The following is a 14,414-nucleotide window of genomic DNA, read 5'->3' on the forward strand; positions in this document are numbered from 1 at the left end:
TGCAATAACAAACTTCAGACTGAGGTTTACAAACAGTGGAATCCCCCCCCCCCCCCCCTGCGCTAACATACAAGCTACATGCACACACACACACACGGAGAACTTGCCACAACAAGAGAGCTGGTCACAAAATACCACATGCCTTTGATCTGACAGACAGGAACAAAGACATAATCCATGTTTCATAGAAACTCTACATGAAAACCAAACACACTCACACTCACACACAGTATGCAACGCTTGACTGCCAACAGAGAGAAGAGGCCACCTATTATCAGAGATAGGAAGACTGCCGGTTCAAAACTATCAGAGCATTTCCAATCCAGTGAACCTAAAATCTACTGTTACTCAATACATGAGGAAATCTGATCTTTCAATTGCAGCCTGCCTGAAATCTCTAAAGCCGTTTACTGTCTGAACTGCACGATAAAAGAATACGTCTTACTAAGCAATAAACAAACTGTGCTTTTGCTTCAAGATAAAACCTCTTTTATTTATTGAGGAGATTCATGAAAAATATAAATACTGACAACAATTTGGTCAGTGAAGCTTTACTTTTTCAGGAGATCTCTGTGTGACAAGATAATCTAACTCAAAGGTTCACTTACTAACTTTTTGAATGAGATGGGGACCTGAAATGCGGTTAAAAGTTCCTAAAAAGGTAGTTAGTGGACCTTTGAGTTGAGAAGTAGGAATAGAGAACTGGTGAGAAGAGCCCATGTGCTTTAACTTAACTTCTAGCAATTAAGTGGGACAAATTCAGTTTTCACCTGGCCAGCAACCCACTGCGCCTGCGTGTGTGTGCGTGTGTGTGTGATTGTGTGTAAAGAGAGAGAGAGAGAGGAGCAGCAGGAATATGGAGCTGTCTACGTTTGACCCTTTCAACATCAACTCCAATAAAGCAGAGAACACAGGAAGAGCTTTGAAGTCCGTCAAGACTTATTGAAGCACCTCCCGGTAACTTTGACCCCACAGTGGAACCCCTGGGCTCTCAGGGTCGCTATAGAAACAGCTGAAATACTTTTCGAAAGTTTTTCTCTTTTCATTTTTTTTTTTCTAGCCGACCTTGCTCCCGGGGGTCATGTTGTGGAATGCTGCACAGCTACCTGAGTTCAAAGTGTTCAGTAGCAGGAAGAGAGAGAGGAGGATTGAGGAGAGGAGGAGGCGGAGGAGGAGGGAGAGAAGAAGGAAGAAGTAGATATGGGGGAGAGGAGAGGGGAGAAAAAAGGGATGATAGCTGCATGTGAAAGAGGCAAAACCAGCAGGGAGAGAAGTTGAGAGAAAAAAAGAGAAACTAAAAACTGAGGAGGAGCACAAGAGGGGACTGGAACAGTAGGCGAGCTTCGAGAAAAAAATGGCAAGGGAAAATGAAAAGAGCCAAGGAATGTGAAGAAAGAGAAGGAGAATGACAGAAAAGAAGCAATTATATTGGGGGAACCCTCAGAGCTAGAGCTGAGTACAATCATGCTCAGACTTTGTACTGGTTAGGGCCATTAGAGGATAAAAGATAATGATACAGGAATGAAAAAGTCATGAAGGGGAAGCAGTTGAGTTCGGACATGGCTCTAACGTCCTCACTGATTAGAGGAGAATAGACAGACATGGTGGTAATGAGAAATGATTAGTCCAGCTACAGGGGGTTTAGCTTAATGAGTGTAAGTAGTGACCAGACCCACACACCACCTCCACCGCAGGCAGAAATGCACCCTGAAATACACATTGACAGTTTTCATACCACAAAAGGGACTATACATTCTGAAAAATGTTTGTGTGATTATGAGTGAGTCTCCGACTTCAGTTTCCCAAAAGACTGTCAATGGAGGACATCCAGGAGGTGAATCTTGTGCTCAGTGTGTCCATATTCAACTAATTATTTCAGTTTGCATGATTTTGGCAACATCTGCATGTGTTCTGTGATTAAACATACTGTTTTTTATCTAAAAATGTGAAAGAGAGAAAGAGATTAAGAAGATACGGGAGTCAGACAGATGTTTGGTCTTCGTGAACTCCTCTTTGTCTGTTGTCATTCCTCACAGCCCTCTTTCTGCCTTTATCAACACATCAGCGTATCTTCTGTCCTCCAGCGTCTTGTTTTGTTCTTTTTCTCCTCCTTGATCTTCCTCAGTATCTATTTTTCCATCAGCCAGTGCCAGCCGACAACTTTAAACATCTGTCCTTGAACTCATCAAGGCCATTGTGATGCTATAATTCTCACGTGCACATAAAATAGCATGCATTCAAAAGGCACACAAAAGCAACAATACATCATATTTCAGATATCAGTAATATGTCTGTATAGACAGTATAGACGTAGAGGTACATTATTAAATTGTATTAGCAGTGTAGAAAGTTTTCCATTCCTGTGTTGATGTATTACATTGATAGTCTGTTAAAAGTTAAATGGCGCCAGTCCTACTCTCCTCGTGTCTTTATAGTCAAATAAATCGTATAAAAGCCAAAACACAATCTTGTTTATTACATGCTTGCACATTTGTGTGCGTGTGCGTTTTCTGTTTCATCACATTGTTCAAACTCAAATTGTACAAACAGGACAAACACATTTTCTAACACTGACTCAAAACAGCCATAAAGTCAGAGATTTATCTGCCCTCTTCAGCTGCTCGTGGTTTATATTCTATCGGACACACATTAAAACCAAATGCTGAGGCGTAGCTAATGCTCACTGAACTTTTTAACTGTGAGACAATAAAATCGACCAAAGCAGACTTTTATTGCTGTTGATGTACAGCACATCAATGAACAAAAATTAGTTTTAAATGAACTGCGTGAGCCAAAGTGTATACTTGTCCTTGGCTGAAGCAAAACAATGGCAATGTTTCTCATTCACCACTTGGCACAAACAGCACAGGATGAACTCATGCTGAATGTAAAGTAATAAAGTAGTTCAAATGTATCATAAACTGCATTCTGTGTGCTGTATTATTATTCTGTGTACATGCTGAAGGGTGACAGCCTATAAGTGCAACTTTCACTCCCATCCAAATCCAGCAGCCTTGTTCATGCCAACCAATCACACCTGACCTCTGACCTTTCAGGCTGACCTCTGACACCAGCTGACAGCACTGATTTGGAATGAATGGCTTTGACAAGCTTCTGCTTTCCAGCACACTGACACAAGAGCAGCCCACCAGAACAGTGTGCTAATAAACATTGAAATGACAACAAAATGATAAATGACCAAATCACCTGGTCTGCTTTGTAGCACTGACTTTTTTTTAAAATTGGAAATATCGCAACAATTATAACATTATTAGTTTTGAATTCTTATATTTAAAAAACGTCAAGTTTAGTTCCTAGAAAACAGTAAGTTTTTGAGTTGCTACCTTCTGATTAAAAATCCTGTTTCCTTTGGTTAAATAATTGTATCTACTTTCCCAGTGGATAAAAATGATTCATTTGGAAAATCCCAACAGCTCAAGATTTTTCACAAAGCATTCTTGACCGCCTCCTCCCTGATTATGTCCTGCATAAAATTCTCATTTCCCACGTCATTCTCCAAGTCTCCCTCCTCTTATTTCTGGTCATTTCTCTACTGTCATTGTCCAATAAAGGTATACAATGCCCAAAATGATTCAAAAATAAATCAATAAAGGAATATGGTGGATTACAGCAGCAACCATCATCAATCACAGATGTCACTCAAACATAAATTCCATCTGTACGCATTCATGTCCCGTTAATGAATGTTACTAACTTGGCTTCTTTCCCAGAGTTTTTGTGCTTTCTCGTGTCACAAGTTTCTATGGATAGTAGTGAAGAAGAATACCCTTTGGAAGCAGACTCAATCATCAAAGGAGAACACATTTAGTTTGGAGACCTGATAATCAAATAACGTCTGAGACAACTCTTTTGATCAAACATATGCCAAGTTGGTGTCCTTTCCACCTCCTGACCCCTGCTAATGTGACCTCTCCTGTATTGCCCCTGGATTTGCCTTGATCTTGTATGTAAATGCCCTCCCTTTCTACCCTTTTGTTTATCATGTGTTAGTCACCCTCCTGACCTCTACTGATCTGACCCCTCCCGACGTGCCCCTGGCAAACCATGATCTTGTATGTAAATGCCCTCACAACCTTGATCCATACTGTAGCTTTTGTTCACCATTTGGTGCTTTGATCTTTACTGTATAAAGTCTCTCCACTTCTTCTGCTCTGGGTCAGTCTACTGTATCAGACCAGCTCTGTGTCAGTATGCTCACCGCATTTCCGGAATGCTATTAAACCACTTCCACCACAGCAAACTTTGAACAAGGACTTGAGTGAAATTTCTTCAACAAATGGTGCCGTGACCCGGATGGCAAGAGACCTTCAACGGAGACTCCTTTCCCAGACCAAAAACACACCAGTGACCAAATCCAAATTTCAGAGGTAAGGTCCTTTTGAAAACCTAATTACTGTTGCTGTGTATTGTTGGAGGTCTGTGGAATTGGAGTCCCGGAGAAGGGTGACGCCATCCTGATTTTAAGTAAGTTTGCTGTGTGGTTGTGTATGGGGGTTAATGAGATGTGTTCTCTGTAAGATGTTTCTGTAGATGTTTAGGAACGCTTGTAGTTTCATAACTGAGATTACTTGCTTCTTCCTTGCCTTAGAATCTGACTCGCTCTTCTTAAGGTTTTATATCTCCAGTAATATCCTGTTACAGATAAAATGGCCATTATGAACTAGATCCTGACGAGGATTGGACCAAGGGTTGGTCCCCAGTGTTTGGGTAACACTGAGAGATAGTCTGTGGAGATGTTTCTGTAGATGTTTAGGAAACGCTTGTAGTTTCATAACCTAGGAATCTTGACTTTGTTGTGAGGTTACTTGCTTCTTCCTTGCCTTAGAATCTGACTCGCTCTTCTTAAGGTTTTATATCTCCAGTAACATCCAGTGACAGTACTAGATCCTGACGAGGATAGAAAATAGTCCAGAAGGGGACTAGGGAGTAGGCCTACGCAGGTTCCAGTGAAGAAGTAGGGTGATTTGTTCTCCCAGGGATTGACTAGTTCTCCCAATACTCAGAAACAGGTATATTTCATTTGTAAGAATCTGACTCGCTCTCCTTACACAAAAAAAATGATTTGTATCTTCTGAGTAGAATGTTGATTTGAAAGATTTGGTAAGTGAATTGTGGGAAAAAGTAGGTGTATATGAAAGTTTTTTTGAAGGGATTTTACAGAAGGAAAATGTAAGTTATTTTAGCAGAAGGTTTGGGAAAGTGTTGACTGGTCCTGTTAAATACATGTATGGTAAATGGTACCAAAAGCTTAAAATTTGTTGCAACATAAAAATAAAAAAAATAAGAAAACGTGATATAAAGAAAATAAAAATTGAAGTACGGAAAATAAATGTTGAAGGAACAACATTTACAACAAATAAGAGAGAATAAATGTTGAAGGAACAACATTTACAACAAATAAGAGAAAAATGTGGTAAAGAAAGAAATTAGCCACAAATGTAAAATCCTACGCAACTAAGAGTCTAGGAAAAAAATAACACAACGCAGAAACTAAACTAGTGCAACTAGTGTAACGGCTAGAAAGAAATAACACAACGCAGAGTTAAAACTAACGAAACTAGTGCCACAGCTAGAAAGAAATAATACAACTCAAAGCATAAAACAATGCAGTATAACTAGAAAAAAAAAAAACTAGAACCAAATGACCAACACAAAATCTAAAACAAAATAACACTTAAAAAAAAAAAATTGAAAGTCTTCCGGAAGCACCAAAACAAATATGAATGATTAAATCAAAAGATTTAATCTCATATTGCAAAGTTTTTGTTGATGTTTGTCACTTCACGTATGTCTTTGTCTGTAACTATTGAGGAACGCGTTTTATGTTTTCTTTTCCTTTTCCAAATCTCATATTGCAAAGTTTTGTTGATGTTTGTCACTTCACATGTGTCTTTGTCTGTAACTGTTGAGGAACGCGTTTTATGTTTTTTTTCCTTTTCCAAATCTTAGAAAATGACTGTTGTAGGAATGATATGGTGATCTGAGACTAAACAAAATTGTTTGTAGATCAAATTATAACAGTTTTTTTTCTAAGTATCTCGCTACACAGGCGGAGCAGAGAAAATGGCAGAGAATCCCTGTAGGACTTCACAATTGGACAAAGTTGACCTCCTGGAAGAGGCATTGAGAATTCCTTCATTTGGGGTGAGAAATTGCTCATTTGCAGCAACCCAATCCACATCAAACCCTGTCTATGGCACCTCCAGCAGGAGACCTGTATCTGAAGGTCCTTTCACTGAAAGCATGTGAAGTTTCACAACTTCACACTCCTTTCTTCTGTCTGACACCACACCCATAAATCTACTAGGGAGAGATTCGTTATGCAAACTAAACTGTACCATCTATTGTTTCCCAGATGGCATCTTTTTAGAGACTAATCAACATAACACAACAGCTGTGCTTGCAGCCCTAATAGATCAAAATCAACCCATTTGTGAAGAGAAAGGAAAAATCTATGATAGAATAGTGTCCAGTGTGCCCCCGTCAGTATGGGCTTCTTCTTCTAATGATGTTGGTTTGATTAAGACTGCAGAGCCAGTACAAATATTACTGAAACAAAATGTCTCTCTGCCAAGGATTCCACAGTATCCTCTTTTCACAGGAAAAGAGAGAAGACATTCGTCCTGTCATCCAGTCTTTACTTAACCAAGGAATAATAGTGCCATGCAACAGTCCATGTAATACACCTATACTTCCCGTGAAGAAACCAGGTAAAACCAGAATATAGATTCGTACAGGATTTACGAGCTATCAATACAGTAGTACTTCCGCGTTTCCCTTTAGTTCCAAATCCAACTACTGTATTGTCTTCATTACCTGCTAACTCAACTCACTATACGGTACTTGATCTCTGCAGTGCCTTCTTTTCTGTCCCCTTACATACAGACAGCCAGTATTTGTTTGCATTCACCTATGATGGACAACAATATACTTTCACCAGATTACCTCAAGGTTACACTGAGTCACCTGTTGCTTATTTTTCCTCCAAATTAGACCCAGTACAGAGAGGACTTCCACCTTGTCTAAAAGCTGTAGCTGCAGCTGCACTTACAATTAACAATTCTGCTGATATTGTTCTAGGTTTGCCACTCACAGTCATGGTCCCGCATGATGCACTCACCCTAATCACCAGAGAGGCACACAGACACATGACAGGGACCAGAGAGGCAAAATATGTACTAACACTCACTGCTCCACACATTACACTCAAAAGATGTACCATCCTTGACCCTGCTACACTTCTACCTACAGAAGAGGATGGTGATAACTCATAACTGCATGGATATCATCTCTTGTTCATCTAAACCTCGTCCTGACCTTTCAGAAACTCCTATCCCTAACTCTGATCTTGTTTTCTATACTGATGGCTCTGCTTATAGAGAAAATGGAGTGCCATACGCAGGGTATGCAATTTGTCAATTAATATTAATAATAATTAATAATTTTTCAATCATTGAAAACGTCGCCCTGCCACCCTCAAGCTCCGCCCAAGTAGCTGAGTTGCATGCAATGACGGAGCCTGCTACCTGGCCAAAGGTAAAACTGTTACCATTTACACCGACTCCAGGTATGCTTTTGGATGTTTATATGACTTTGGCATGTTATGGGCGAACCGAGGATTCATTACATCCTTGGGGACACCCGTTAAACATGACAAATTCATCGATGAACTGTTAGATGCATGTCAACTACCTTCATCTATTGCAGTTGTTAAGTGTGAAGCCCACACCAAATCCAACGATCCTGTTTCAAACGGCAATGCTTTGGCTGACCATGCGGCCAAAACAGCTGCCAAAATTGGTAACCCTGTCCATGTTAAGCTCTGTCCTTCCATACCTGCTAACGACCTTGCTTCTCTTAATGATGTAGCCCTCTTACAGTAGACTGCTGATGTGGAGGAGCATAGGTTGTGGTTTTCCCATGGATGTAAATATGTAAATAACTTGTGGGTCCACAATGACGGCCGCATTGTGGCGCCTACGTCCCTGTACCCATGGCTTGCACGCATGTCACATGGCTTATCGCATGTAAGTAAAGGAGGAATGTGTCTGACAGTGTTGAAAGACTGGTATGCTCCAGGATTTACATCGTATGCCCAAAAGTACTGTAAGAAATGTTTGATTTGTCAACAGCACAACCCTGGGAAAACAGTACAGACAACAATGTCGACACATCCTCCCCCTCAGGGACCTTTTGAAACTCTACAGCTAGATTTTATTCATATGTCGAAATGTGATAGATATGATAATGTTCTTATATGTATAGATATGTTTTCAAACTGGCCTGAAGCCTGGCCTTGCAAAAAGGCTGACTCTGCTTCTGTAGTGAAATGCTTGCTGAAAGGCATTGTTCCAAGATTCGGCATCCCACAAAGCATCAACTCAGATAGAGGAACTCATTTCACTGGACAAATAATGACTGAACTCTGTAACTCACTGGGAATTAAACATAGACTACATTGTCCATACCATCCTCAGTCTGCAGGGCTAGTTGAATGACAAAATGGTGTTCTGAAGAACAAACTAGCCAAACTGTGTGCTGAAACAGGTCTAAAATGGTCACTATTGCCATTGGCCCTCATGTCAATGAGGTCCACACCCATCAGGAAACACAAACTTACACCTCATGAGATTATTACGGGTAGACCAATGACTGTATCAAGTAATTCAATACTATGCATGAAGAAGATGGATCTTCATGCTATGGATGAATCAATGATATCATTCTGCTCTGCCCTAACCTCTGCTATTCAGTCAATCCACAGACAAGTAAAAGCTGTCCAGTCTCCTCCTAGTGACCAGCCGTGCCATAACATCCAACCAGGGGACTGGGTCTGCATCAGAGAGTTCCGACGCAAGAACGCCCTGAAACCCCGCTGGTCCAAACCACAACACGTCCTACTTACCACCAACACAGCAATCAAGTGTGAAGGTCGCCCCACGTGGGTCCACGCATCCCACTGTAAGAAGACGCCTCCCCCACCATGCACCTGAAACGGCAGGATCCATCTTCATCCTGTGGGCTTTCTTCTTCACCTGTGGGCCCGTAGAGGGGTGGCTGCAGCTCTGGGAAGAAACTCCTCCCCCGAAGGACAACGCAGGGCTGACAGCCCCAGAAGAAGAGGTACAGCACCCGCAGCCGCCGGAGGAGAAGAGGAGCACCGCAGGGCCCAGAGCCCCAGAAGAAGAGGCACACCGCCCGCAGCCGCCGGACGACAAGAGGAGCACCGCAGGGCCCAGAGCCCCAGAAGAGGAGGTACAGCGCCCGCAACCACCGGAGAACAAGAGAAACACCGCAGAACCTAGAGCCCCAGAACAACATGTACAACACCCACCGACAGTCATAACGGACACCAGAGACCCAGGAAAAGATACACGACAAACCCCAACACACTCACAGCCATCAAAGGAACAGATCAGACGATCCTACAAACATCACAAACGAGACCTTTCGAGACAACAAGAGGGGAACACACCCATAACAGTGCTCCCATTCCAAGTTACGGAGCCATGGCAGCTTTGGATCAAATAAGAGACCCTTCTCATGCGGTTGAAGATCTTGCAAACACTACCGCAAAAGGCATGTCCATGTTCTCACAAGAAATGACTGCTGTGAGAAGAATGACTTTACAAAATCATGCTGCTCTGGATTATTTACTGGCATCTCAAGGAGGAACCTGTGCAGTAATTGGAGCTGAATGTTGTATTTTCATACCTGATCACAATGCCACCATACAAGAAATAACTAACCATTTGAATAATATTGCCAAAACATTACATAACCCTGTCACCACTGGTCTGTTTGATTGGTTTAAACAGAAATTAGGAGCATTAGGTTATGTAATCTTTGAAATTGTCTTGCTTGGATTTGGAGTCTTGACTGTTGTAAGCCGTTTGATCACCTGTCTTAAATCCATTTGTAACTCATGTATCACTCAGACAACCACTAAGATCATGTACACCACTGCAACTCCACCTATCCTACCAATAGAGTTGGAAAATTCAGACTTTTTGTTTAAAATTGAAGTAGATTTAGACTAAATAGACTGTAGCCACACAAAAAAAAAAAAAAAAAAAAAAAAAAAAGTGTGGATTGAAGAAGAATACCCTTTGGAAGCAGACTCAATCATCAAAGGAGAACACATTTAGTTTGGAGACCTGATAATCAAATAACGTCTGAGACAACTCTTTTGATCAAACATATGCCAAGTTGGTGTCCTTTCCACCTCCTGACCCCTGCTAATGTGACCTCTCCTGTATTGCCCCTGGATTTGCCTTGATCTTGTATGTAAATGCCCTCCCTTTCTACCCTTTTGTTTATCATGTGTTAGTCACCCTCCTGACCTCTACTGATCTGACCCCTCCCGACGTGCCCCTGGCAAACCATGATCTTGTATGTAAATGCCCTCACAACCTTGATCCATACTGTAGCTTTTGTTCACCATTTGGTGCTTTGATCTTTACTGTATAAAGTCTCTCCACTTCTTCTGCTCTGGGTCAGTCTACTGTATCAGACCAGCTCTGTGTCAGTATGCTCACCGCATTTCCGGAATGCTATTAAACCACTTCCACCACAGCAAACTTTGAACAAGGACTTGAGTGAAATTTCTTCAACAGTAGTCACGGACCACCTGGTTGTGGATTGCAGGCTTCCATGGATCATGGTTGCAGACCGCCTGTTTCTATGGTCCTGCTTGAGGTGAGGTGAGCCCAAAAGGCAGAGGACTACTGTAAAACAGTAGTCCTCACCTAAGGGCAAGGACCCTATTGTTTTTCATGTGTTTCTTTCTTTCTTTGTTATTATGGGACATCACACCTAAATTTGACCCCCTAAACATGCTCAAAAACTCACCAAATTTGGCACACACATCAGGTCTGGTGAAAAATTTGATAAAATGTAAAAATTAACCCCTAAAGTGCCAAAATGTGCTCTCTAGCCCCACCTATGTAACTAAAACAGCCGCCACGGCCCATAGGAATGTCGTAGAGAGATCAAACCAAAACTCAATTATTCGTCTCATCAAGACCCACAAATCATATGCTGGCACCCCTGACCTAATTCAACAGGAAGTCTGCAATTAGCCTTTCAAAATAAGACTTCGCCCCAATTTTGGCCCCCGAACAAACGCTATCTCCTCCGAGGGCGTTAATGGTATCGGCTTCAAACTTTAATAGGTGTAAAGTTCAAATGAAGTTTGTATCTAAAACTATGTGGAAGCAGTAAATGTTCAAAAATGTGTGGGTTCGCTCACACTCTCGATTCAAATCAAACTTTGACCAGGTCATGTGGGTTAAAAGTCTTTCCTTTTCTAAAAATAGACTTGATGAAAATTAGGAAAATAATTTGTTTTACACAGAAACTCATCAAGAGTTTCCAATTTACTAATTGAAATTCAAGTGAATGGGCCCAAAACTTGCATAATTTTGATGACACAGGTGTGAGCAAGACAGACATGTCTCACCCTGCAGAAAATTCTCATCCTGTCAATCAAACTTTCAAAATAAAAGCACACCACACTTTTAAGAAATATCCCTCATTTTTAAAAAGCAAAATGATCTGATCCCGACGGACCAGAGTGCGAGGTCCCGACCAACGCTGCTTGCAGCTTTAATTATTGTTATTATTGTTGTTGCTGTGCATCTCTATGTCTCTCTCGTCTCTCCTTCACCCTCTTTCCTTCTTTCTCTCTCAACCCAAACGGTCAAGGCAGATGGCCGCCCACCTAGAGACCGGTTCTGTTTGAGGTTTCTTCCCGTTAAAAGGGAGTTTTTCCTTGCCGCTGTTGCCAAGTGTTTGCTCATGGGAGAATGTTGGGTCTCTGTAAATTAAAGAGTGTGATCTTGACCTGTTCTATATGGAAAGTGTCATGAGATAACTTTTGTTGTGATTTGGCCCTATATAAATAAAATTAACTTGACATAAATGTTTTAGGTACACACATACAGCACCAGTCAAAAGTTCAGACACACCCTCCCATTCCCTGAGAAAGTCTGTCCAAACTTTTGACTGGTACTGTAGATACCATAGACCGCCGACATAAACAAATAGCTGTGCATAAACCTCTGTTTCTCCTCAAAGCGCACATATTCTGTCCAGATGCACAGGCTGCACTTCATTATGAAATATATGACACACATATTCCCATTTGGCTCATATAAAAATCATATAATCACATTGGGATGCCCTAACTGCTGAGCCAGATCCATCTCTGGACAGTTACCAACTATTACACCATGAATCCGACTGGAATTCATCTTGACCATCAGAGAGTAGAAGCATGTGATATGAAACCCCCTGAGACTCGCAGACACTCCACCCTGCAGAAACAGCTACAATGCATGTCCGCCTCCAGTGAACGCCTCTCATATGAAAAAAGAATTTGTCTCTAAACAGTCTGATAATCCATCATCAGACTTTATCTCTCTTCTCTTATCTTATATCTTATATACTTAATATACTTATATAGCTTTCAGGATATGTCCTGTCAAGTTATGTGTATGGAGTTACAGTATATGTATGTGTGCATGCACTTAATGTTCTTGTATCTGTGGACTAGAATTAATGTTTCACACTGTATCCTGTTCATGAATACAGTTGTTTACTTTATTTAATATTCATGTATACATTCCAGATTTAGAAAGAAGGCAGGATATGGGTGATGTATGTGAGAACACTTCTGAGAATATTATAACACTGTCTACTGCAGGAAACTGGGCAGCTGCAGTTTTCCCCATTAATTGTGGAAGAACTGAAGATAGCGCAGGGTGTGGTACAGTTTTTTTTTTTAAATCATTACAAGATAAAACACCCAGAACTAAATATTATTCTAGTTAATAACATCTCATTTCACCATACTTTTTTGCATCTGTAGCAAATGTTCATAGTCCTTCAAAAGGTTTAAGTTGATAGGAAATTCTATGTTTGTTCTCTATCATATCTTCTGTAGAATCAGGTCATTTCTAGATATCAAAAGTATGTTGATCATCAAAGACCTTCCTGGCTTGGTGTTTTAAATAATAAGATAAAAAACATATTCTGCTGTAAGACTGCTGAGAGATTTCTATGCAGTGGCAATATAGTATTTAAGCATACAGTACGATAGCATTGTGCAGCCTACAGTTTGTTATATTTACAGCAATAAGAAATTCAAATGAGACTTTTGCCAAATAGGAGCAATGTGAGGTACATTGACAATTTTAGCATAGTTTTAAAGGACCAGTATGCAGAATTTAGTGGCATCTAGCGGAACAGACTTGGCAGAAATAGAATATAATATTCATAAGTATGTTTTAATTAGTGTATAATCACCTGAAAATGAGAATCGTTGTTTTGTTATCTTAGAATGAGTCCTTTATCTACATAGGGAGCAGATCGTCTTCCACGGAACCGCCATGTTTCTACAGTAGCCCAGAACGGACAAACCAAACACTGGCTCTAGAAAGGACCTTTCGCACTTTTCATGAGTTTTGCAGCCACTGTGGGTTCTCTGAAAGAGGAGGGGGAGGGCTATTCAATTGGTTGGAATCTGCAACCTCACCGCTAGATGCCACTAAATCCTGCACACTGCACCTTTAAATGAATAGTTAAACATTTTGGGAAATGCAATCACTTTCTTTATGAGAGTTAGATGAGAAAATTGGTAGCATTTTCACATTCTTACAGTAAATATGAAGCTTCAGTCAAGACGCCAGTTAGCTTAGCTTAGCATAATGACTGGAAGCAGGGGGAAGCAACTAGCCTGACTCTGTCCAAAAGTAACACAATCCACTTACTGCCTCTAAAATTTAGCTTACTAATAAACATTACTAAACTCTTGCTTGTTCTATCAAAATTGTTAGCTTGAGACAGAGCCGGGCTAGCTCTTTCCCCCATTTTGCTAAGCTAAGCTAACTGTCTACTGGCTGTAGCTTAGCATACAGACATGAGTAGTATCGTTATTCTCATCTAAAAGAAGACACCATTTTCCCAAATGTCAAATTATTCCTTTAGGGTAGATATATTTTAACTTTCTGCCACATAACCCTCAATTCCAAAATACTGTATCGTAAATGCACCATAATAATGTTGTTAGCAAACAGGCTCATCTCTCAGTCTTTCTCACACTTTCATTTATATAGTCTCTCCTACACTAGCTCGAAATCTCCCCCTTTCTGCTTTTCTCTCACTCTTTCTCTTTACTCTGTCTTTTGTGTAAGTGAAGCCTGGGCCTCTCCGTGACATGAGCTCCGCTCCTGTAAAACTAATAATGACTGAGATTTGTGCGGGCTTAGCATTCTTTCTCCCTTTCAGCACAAGTCACTGAGAATGGAGTGAGGGGAGGGGACGGGAAAGGGGAGAAAGGTCCAAGTGGTAAAGGTGGTGGTGGTGGTGGTGGGGGGTGATATGAAGAGAAG

General features: G+C 40.9%; 1 long non-coding RNA gene across 1 annotated transcript; it reads left to right on the forward strand.

Moving 5' to 3' along the window:
• The first annotated feature begins 4,459 nt into the window (after positions 1-4,459).
• LOC137182706 (uncharacterized) lies at positions 4,460-10,601 on the forward strand. The gene is made up of 2 exons (XR_010928363.1): positions 4,460-6,165; positions 7,102-10,601. It is a non-coding gene; the product is annotated as an uncharacterized lncRNA (long non-coding RNA).
• The last annotated feature ends 3,813 nt before the right edge of the window (positions 10,602-14,414 follow it).

The sequence above is a fragment of the Thunnus thynnus genome, chromosome 5, assembly GCF_963924715.1.
Source record: "Thunnus thynnus chromosome 5, fThuThy2.1, whole genome shotgun sequence".
Lineage (NCBI taxonomy): Eukaryota > Metazoa > Chordata > Actinopteri > Scombriformes > Scombridae > Thunnus > Thunnus thynnus.